An 8479-nucleotide genomic window follows, 5' to 3' on the forward strand; every position below is an offset into this window, starting at 1 on the left:
TCTGAGTACACAAAATAGTCACCGAGATGCGCAGCCCTGTAACTACTTTCTCCCGAGGCAGCGAAACAAATGAAGACAGCGCCACTTTCTAGTTGCAATACAGCCGGTGTGAACTCTCTCCACTACCTTGACCTTTGTCACCCCGCAGTTGCATTCGTATCGCCTTTCATGAAGAGGAGCAAATACTTCTGTTGGTAAAGATTAAGTCCAGGACTGCACTGTGTGTAGATAAGGGCTGAGGCACATTGTCACTTACTCAGGTAAGCGGGTCCGTTTCCTCTGATGGTAAGACTACGCTTAGATGTTAGGAAAAGCTATCGAGTGAAGTCCTGGTTCCTGCAAATTTCAGTCTGAAATACAGTCCACGTTGGATACAGGTATTCAAAAGATAAACTGCTTTAAAAAAGCAACTTCTGTGAATAGGGAATACAACCATGCAATTCAAGAATCAACACGTTTCGAAAAGGTACTCAGTGAGAAGTCTCCACCCCTCTCCCATCTGCTGGGTCCCACCCGCACGCCAGGGACCACTGCTCACGTTTCTCAAGTGTGTGTCTGGTGGTGAACACATACAAGCAAATATGAATATTATTTTTACAAAATATTTCATATCGTAAACACTGCTGCACTTTTTAAAAATGTTAGTATCTTAAGATCTGTCCATACTGGTATGTAAAGAGCTTTCTCACCCTTTTTTACAGCTGTATAGTATAGTATTCCATTGTATGGGTGTACCATGATTTATTTAACTAGACCCATTATCGATGGACATTTAAATTGTTTCCAAACTTTAAATATGCTGATCACTAGGATTTGCCGAACACTTTCCTCTATCAGTCAGTGCTAATAAGCATTTCACATGTACCGTCTCAGGCTTCATAACAACCTGACGTGTTACAAGTGGGGTAAAGAGGGTTAAGATGCTAAGTACCTTGACCAAGGTCAGATGGCAAGGATGTGGAGCTATGTAGCCAGCACGCCTAGAGCCTAATTATAGAGAGTGATTAGAGTTCTTTCCGCGGGAGTCAGACAGCTAGTACAGACACAAGACACCTATTTTTGGTGCAAATCTTTGTTTCTATTTGCTGCATTGTTTCTATGAAGTATTTTCTTCCTATGCATTTGTTGTCTTTGTAAGATTTTCCATAATTCCTCAGATATCTTTTCCAAGTATTACATTTATTAATTTGGCATCAGTTAACTTCTAGAGCCACAAAAACTTTTTGGGGATTCCCTCAACAAAGAGACATTTCTAAGACAAAGGTTCATAGTAAACCGAAACCACAGTTCCCACTCAGCTACTGTCCATCCTGGTGTATAGTTCGAACAACTGTTAGCTGACTGTTGGACAGTTACTCCTCCTAAACGTTTTTAGGATGTTAATAAGATGTTTGCCTGCGTATATACCTCCCTTAAAGCTCCTTCAGCTTGCCATTTCAGCGGAGCGAGGACCTCTGCCGCTGGTTTGGAGGGTTAAGGAGAGTCCTGCTGGGAGGCTGGGACAAGCTTACGAATGCTACCCAGTAAGCTACAAGGTAAAACCAGGGCCGGAGGAGAATTACAAAGTGGGCAGTTCAGCCACGCGACAGGCTTCATTTGATTGGTAGGTGGGGAAGGGCTTCGTGGGGGAAGAAAAATGGCTTTGAATTAGAGCCTTTAAAGGCCGGTAGAAATTGGACAGACCCAGTGGTCAGAGAGTCTGGAGAGGTCGGCTTCAGGAAGAGAGGAGATGGTAGACGAACGGGTGCAGGGGTTGGGTAACTAGGAAGAGATGGAAGCTGTAAGCACCTTCCACTCACACAGACAAAATGCGCAGAAACAGACCTCTCCCCAGAATTCCCAGGAGGAGCGGGAGTGAGGCGGCTCAAGCAGAGAAGTGGCTCGGCCACCGGGGGAAGGGAACCTAAGGGGCTTCTCGAAGTGTAGTCGCAAACCAAACATAACTGGGAGGTTGAAGCACCCTCGGTTGAGAGGGGCTCCAGAATCCCTGGACTAGACTGGACTGGAGGGCCTCCTCCGCTGACGGGGTTAAACGTTCAGCCTTTGCTTTCGAGGATGGATTGCCCGGCGCGGTCGGTTCTGAGGCCCTGTTCACGGCCACGCCGTCTGTGACCCGTCACACTAGACTGGTTTTCAGGTTGACCCTTGCAACAAATTCGCTCTTGCAGGGCGGTTGCCTGGGAACAGGCAGCTTTCTGAGTTGCACAACCTTTGAAAATTGGCCTTGTTTGTTAAAATAATACCAGTGAAAACAAAATCGCAGGAGCTGAAAGCTGCCGCAGGCGAATACAGACAGCCCGACGCGAAGAGTCCGCACAGAACTTCATTCTCCCGCGCCGACCCGCGCGCGCTGATTGCTTTATTTCTGGTTCCCAACCAGAAGCACCTCCCTATGTGATGCATTATGCATTATTCTTTCAGTGGGGAATTCTTCCCCCCCAGATTCATAGATTTCTTTTTCCCATTGGGACAGGATTGAAAGAAAGGAAGAGATGAAGAATGATAGATTTGACTCACAAATCTAAACAATGGCTTTGAGTTAATTGTTGGCTTCTTGATTTTGTTTTTTTACAAATTTTTATTGGGAAATATAACACATATAAGATCCCCGTCTCCCCAGAAGGCCTTTGCCCCATGTCAATCACAGCCTCCTACCTCCCCACATCAGTGCCACTATCCTGAGTTTAAAAGCAATCACATCTTTTAAAGTTTTTTTGATCACTTAAGTGTAGATCTCTACATACTATCATATAGTTTGGTCTATTTTTGAACTTAATATAGAAATACAGTGTTGGATTGTATTTTGTTTCTTTTATCTTTCCCTCAACTCGTTCATAACCTCCATCTATATTGCCGCAATGGTAACAGTGCCTTTATTTTCATTGCTGAATGAGATTCCAACATTGAAGGCACTTGGGTTGTTTCCAGTTTGGGGCTCTTACAGGTGATGCCATTGAACGTTCTTATCCTTGTCTCGTGGTGCACTTGGGCATGCGTTTCTGTTGAGCGTTTACTTGGCTGTGGAATTGTATCTAGTTACCTAGTGAGAACGGCCATAAAGCAGTTTGCAAATCATGTCCAAGGACGGTCCATACTGGGTGCTAAGAGACCATAGGACGATCCAGGGCTGCCTCCAAGGAAGTTGGTTTTGGGGGATGGGCAAGAGGCTGGCTTAGCAAGGCTGCTGCCTCCCTCATTAGCCTGAGCCGGCCGTTCGTAATTGTTTTAAGATTTTGTTTGAAGAAGTTCTGCTGTAAAGAGTTTGTTGGCAATACAGCATATGGAACTTACACTGCTCAGAGCAGGTATTTAATTAGTGTTAGTTGAATTCGATGGTTACTAGGAGTCTGAAGGATGAACAGGAAGAGGAGGCTGAATCGGGTGACCAGTCGGTTATTATAGTTGACTAGGGGAGAGATTGTGAGAACTTCATGAACTCTGGAGAGGGGCATTGGAAATAGACATATGGACGAGCCATTTCCGGTGCCCAAACTGCCCAGGCCGGTTGAGCAGGAATGAGCGAGTATCAGGCCCTCAAGCTGGGTAGACCTGTGATGAGCGGGAAGGCGGGGCTGTGGACTGAGGCCTCTGTGAGCTCTGACTCTCCCACTGACTAGCTCCGTGATCCTGGGTCGGTAACTTGACCTCATCCTCATTTCTTCAGCTGTAAAATGAGGTAAATAATAGGACCACTTTCAGGGTTGTTATGAAAATTAAGGGAGATAATATAAATAAAATGCTGGCACTGGACCAGTAAGAAGCACTCAGGGGCAGCTGGGGCTGCTGTGATGGGGAGTGAACGTGGCACTTGGTAGAGCTAAGGCGGACGTGCTATCGGCTTATCAAGTGTAAAAGAAAGACTTCTTGAAAGGACGACTTAGAGCTGTCACAATGGTAATTTTAGAAGTGGCTATAATTCCTTTGGCAAGTGTGTAAATAAAAACTTGTTTTAAAAAAAAAATTAAGTATACACAGCCTGACCTTCCCAACGGCCGCGTTCCTACAAGAGTATGATTGCACCCTGGAACTGTGTGAACCCCCCGGGAACTGTTCAAGATCTCATCTAGAATTTGAAAACAAGGTTTAAAAAGGGACGGGGTGGGGTGGGGGGCTGTTGTGAGATGCTGCTGCTGCTGCTTCTGAGCACAGGGATAGAATCCAAATGGTTTTTTAAGACAAGCTGTGATCTAATTAATTATGTTGTTCTAACAGAGCAGCTGCGATTGCTACAGGGGCTCTAAGAAAGTTTCATCCCGCTTTGCTTCTTGGCTCCACATCAGCCTCCCCCGGGCTGTAAACCATCCCCTACCCAGGGACGATTAAATTGGTCTGGGGGGAGGCCATGTATTGCTGTTTTTAAAGCTCTGTCTGCCACCCTAAATATGCAGCTAGATCGAAACCCACTCGACAAATTGTATTTCCATCGTTATCCAACAGGAGACAGTGGGAAAACCAGTCCAGGCGACAAGGGCAGAAATTCCCCAAGGAAATAGGAAATTTTAACATTCACATCTATTGACTCACTTCATCCTCAAGGGAGGTAGGTAGCACTTTTTTAGGCCACTCCAGCTCAGAGAATATACTCAACGTCACAAAGCCGTGCCCTAGTTCTCTGCGAGCTTTAAAGCCCCGACCCTTACAGCACGCATGGCTTTTCTCCAGCGCGCAGAGGATGGGCGGGAACGCGCTCCAGCTGGTTACGGTTTGGGAGTCCACCTCCCTGTGGCTGAGGGGCTTCTCAGCCCGTGCAGCCAGCGGGCCCCGGCAGAGAAGGCCGAGCCCTCCCGGGGAGCTGCGTGTGGGCACCATCCGTCAGTCGCCTGTCACAGCCAGGTGCTCGGGCTGCGGCCTTAGGCCAGTTCGAGGGGGAAGGTGGCAGCTTTCCAGCCCAGAGCAAAGGCTCCAGCCCTTCTCCCCCACGCCCCCCAAACAGTGAGGACTGCGGTTTTTAGAAACGTTTTTTTCTGATCATACAACTTGTGTTCACTGTAGGAAACTTGGAAGCCAAAGAAAAGCATAAAGAAAAAACAAAATCCTCTGCTACCCAGAAATAACCTATCAATAATTTGTATTTTTTGGTCTTTAAAAAAAAATAAAGCTGGAATATGATATATAATTTGTGTCCTATTTTTTCTGCATTTAACGTTATTCTATTTTTTCCCTGAAAACGTTTAAAGTAGCTGCAAAATACCTTCGTATTTTGTATGATCTGTATGAACAGATCATAGTTTAACCATCCCCCTTCAGTTTTCCACTGTTAAAAATACCAGAAAAGACTTTGTGGACCAGTATGTTTATATTATTATGAAAGTGTACGGCCCTTTTAAGGCTCTTTATACTTATTTTCAAATTGCCTTTCACAAAAATTGTACAAATTTGCATTCCCACCAGTACTGAGTTTCCTCATGGCACTCTTGCCAGAACTAAAAATGCTTTTCTCAGTTTGATAAAATTTATAACATTAACTTAACAGTAAGCTTGAACACCTTTTCATGTTTATTCACCACTTTTATTGAGCCATTGAAAGATCTTGAGCAGAGTAATCTTTTAATATGCATTTCTCATCACGTCAAACACCTCCTGCTTAAAAGGTTTCAAAAGGTCTTCTTGGGGCCAGCCCAGTGGCGTGGTGGTAAGTTTGTGTGCCCCACTTTAGCAGCCTGGGGTTTGCAGGTTCGGATCCCAGGCACAGACCCAGCACTGCTTGTTAAGCTACACTGGGGCAGCGTCCCACATAAAATAAAGGTTGGCAACAGATGTTAGCTCAAACAAACAAGCTTTTCTTTGCATACTATACCACCTTAAAAACTCACTCTCTCTTCATTCCAGCCATTCTAGGCTTAGGGTTACCATGCTCTCTGGCCACAGGTCTTTTGCACATGTTATTCCCTCTGCTGGCTCTTTTCTTTGCCTAGTTCTTATTCATCTTTTAGTTCTTTTGTCACCTCTCCCAGGGACTCTCACTGACCACTCTGAGGTCCTATTCCCTATCACAGACTCTTGGAGCACCCTGTAGCCCTCCCCGTTGTACCCTGCATCAGTTACATAAACGCGTACCCGGCTTTTCCCACCGTATTAGATAGCTCCATGACGAGAGGAACAGTATCGTTTTGCCCACTCTTCCCTGCTGTCACACACACAGGAGGCGCTGCACGTTGAATAAATGATGTAGAATAACATGACCAGCGCTATGCTATTGGAGGGTTAGTCTGCAGTGTCTACGATGAACTGATGCGTATAGCATCTAAATAACAGTTTGGGACTATGAAAAGAGGGCAGATAGTAACATTGCTGGCAACTAAAGGAGTGGGGTTTTAATGCAAAGACTTGATACCCAGGAAACAGCAATTGAGAGAATGTCTCGAGATGAGGGGAGAAAAGCGACAATTTCAAATTCATGAACGATAGCTTCAACATCAAAGGTTTACTATCTCCAAGATAGGAAATATGGCAGTGCTATTACAAAGGCAAACATGAGGAGGCCTAGTGAGACGCAGGGTAAATAACCCTTCCTCAGGCCACCTTCCCCCCAAGCCGAAGTCATGTGTCTCCTTTTCCGCGCTCCCAGTATACCTCACTTTTTATTTCAGCTGTTACTCCCATGTGTTATATAAATGTTAGTTCTCATCTGTGAGCTCAACTGACACCTCAGTCAAGCACGGACTTCTGGCATCTACCAATCCTACATCTGAATCCTGGCTCTATCAACCAAGTAGCTGTGTAACTAGGTAACTCAGCTAATGCTGTATGCATTTCAATTTTCTCATCAGTGGAGCAAAGATAATTATTAGAATTGGTTTTATAGATCAAATAAGGTAATGCCCATAAAATGTCTGGCACACGGGGCTGGCCCAGTGGCAGAGTGGTTAAGCGTGCACATTCCACTTCAGCAGCCCGGGGTTCGCTGGTTCAGATCCCGGGTGAGGACACGGCACCGCTTGTCAAGACATGCTGTGGTAGGCGTCCCACATGTAAAGCAGAGGAAGATGGGCACGATGTTAGCTCAGGGCCAGCCTTCCTCAGCAAAAAGAGGACTGGCAGTAGTTAGCTCAGGGCCAATCTTCCTCAAAAAAAAGAAAAAAAACCGGCACATTTTACAAGCTTAATATTACTACTCTTTTAGAAGACTGTGATATGATCAAACCTGATAACGTGAAGAATCCAAGAATTCTTGACACATAGTAGGTGTGCACTGTTTGAGGAAATTAATGTTCACTAAGACCTTATAAACACAGCAATTGCACATGCTCAGTCACAGTATCGAAGGTGGAATTAAAGGTAAACTATGAGCACAGGAACTGTGGCGTAACTATAAATTAGGGTACTAATTTCAGAAGCAATGTGGCAACATCCATCTAAATAAAAAACGTGCATATCCTGAAACTCAATGTAACCTTGTACACAAGAAGAGAAGATATGTCACAAAGGGTGTTCACTAAAACATTGTTTCTAACAGCCGAAACCTGCACATACCTTGAATGTCCATCAACAGAGGAACACGATATAGCTATTATAATAATAGAACATGGACATCAGAACATACCTTCGATTTATTAAGGGCACTAGAGCGGCAGAACAGTTTACAGAATATAATTCATCTGCTGGGTAAAAAGATCTGTGAAACCTACTATTTTCTGGAAACTTAAGAAGCATTTTTGTAAATGCATTCAAGAGTTTGGAAAGATCAACAGAAGTTTCTGGTGGTTCTCTCTGGACAGAAAAATCAGCTTAGGAAAATAAGAGTTTTACACTAAATTAAATTTAAAAAAATTATACACTATGTGTATGTAATTACACTTAAAAAATCTATTATGGGGAAATAAGACCAAGATATTCCACTTCTAGGAATTAATCTCCAGAAAACAATCTGAAATGGGAACAATTTATGTATGATGTTTACATCAGTCTTATTTATATTAGCACAATTTACATTTTGCTAATTTACTTACATTAGTAAAAATTTACAACTTACTATCCAACAGTAGAGGATTAAGTAATGGTACATCCATGTATTGGAAAACTATATATATAGCCATTAAAAAAATCATGCTGTAGAATAATTATTAACACGGCAACTTCTCAACACATCAGTGAAAAGGATAAGCTACAACACAGTTATGTGCAGTGATCAGCGTTAACAGTTGTTGCCTTTAAATGGCAGGACTACAGGTGATTTTTGTTTTTCGGTTTCTTGCCTTTTACGAATTTTTTTATTTAGTAAGGTTTTTCTAATTTCCTATAAATGCTGTTATACAGTCACGTGCCGCTCAACGATGTTTCAGTCAATGACGGACTGCATATACGACGGTGGCCCCTAAGATTAGTCCCACACAGCCTAATCCCAAATACCCTAGTGTAGTAGGCTATTCCACCTAGATTTGTGTAAGTACACTCCATGATGTTCACACAACAAAAAAATCACCTAACGATGCATTCTCAGAACGCATCCCAGTCATGACTTGTATGCTAAGAGCTAACT

General features: G+C 43.8%; 1 long non-coding RNA gene across 1 annotated transcript; it reads left to right on the plus strand.

Moving 5' to 3' along the window:
- Positions 1-3537: 3537 nt before the first annotated feature.
- LOC111773968 (uncharacterized) lies at positions 3538-5114 on the plus strand. Its single transcript, XR_002808724.2, has 3 exons — positions 3538-3676; positions 4438-4540; positions 4993-5114. It is a non-coding gene; the product is annotated as an uncharacterized lncRNA (long non-coding RNA).
- Positions 5115-8479: the final 3365 nt, after the last annotated feature.

This window comes from Equus caballus, chromosome 6 (assembly GCF_041296265.1).
Source record: "Equus caballus isolate H_3958 breed thoroughbred chromosome 6, TB-T2T, whole genome shotgun sequence".
NCBI classification, from domain to species: Eukaryota; Metazoa; Chordata; class Mammalia; order Perissodactyla; family Equidae; genus Equus; species Equus caballus.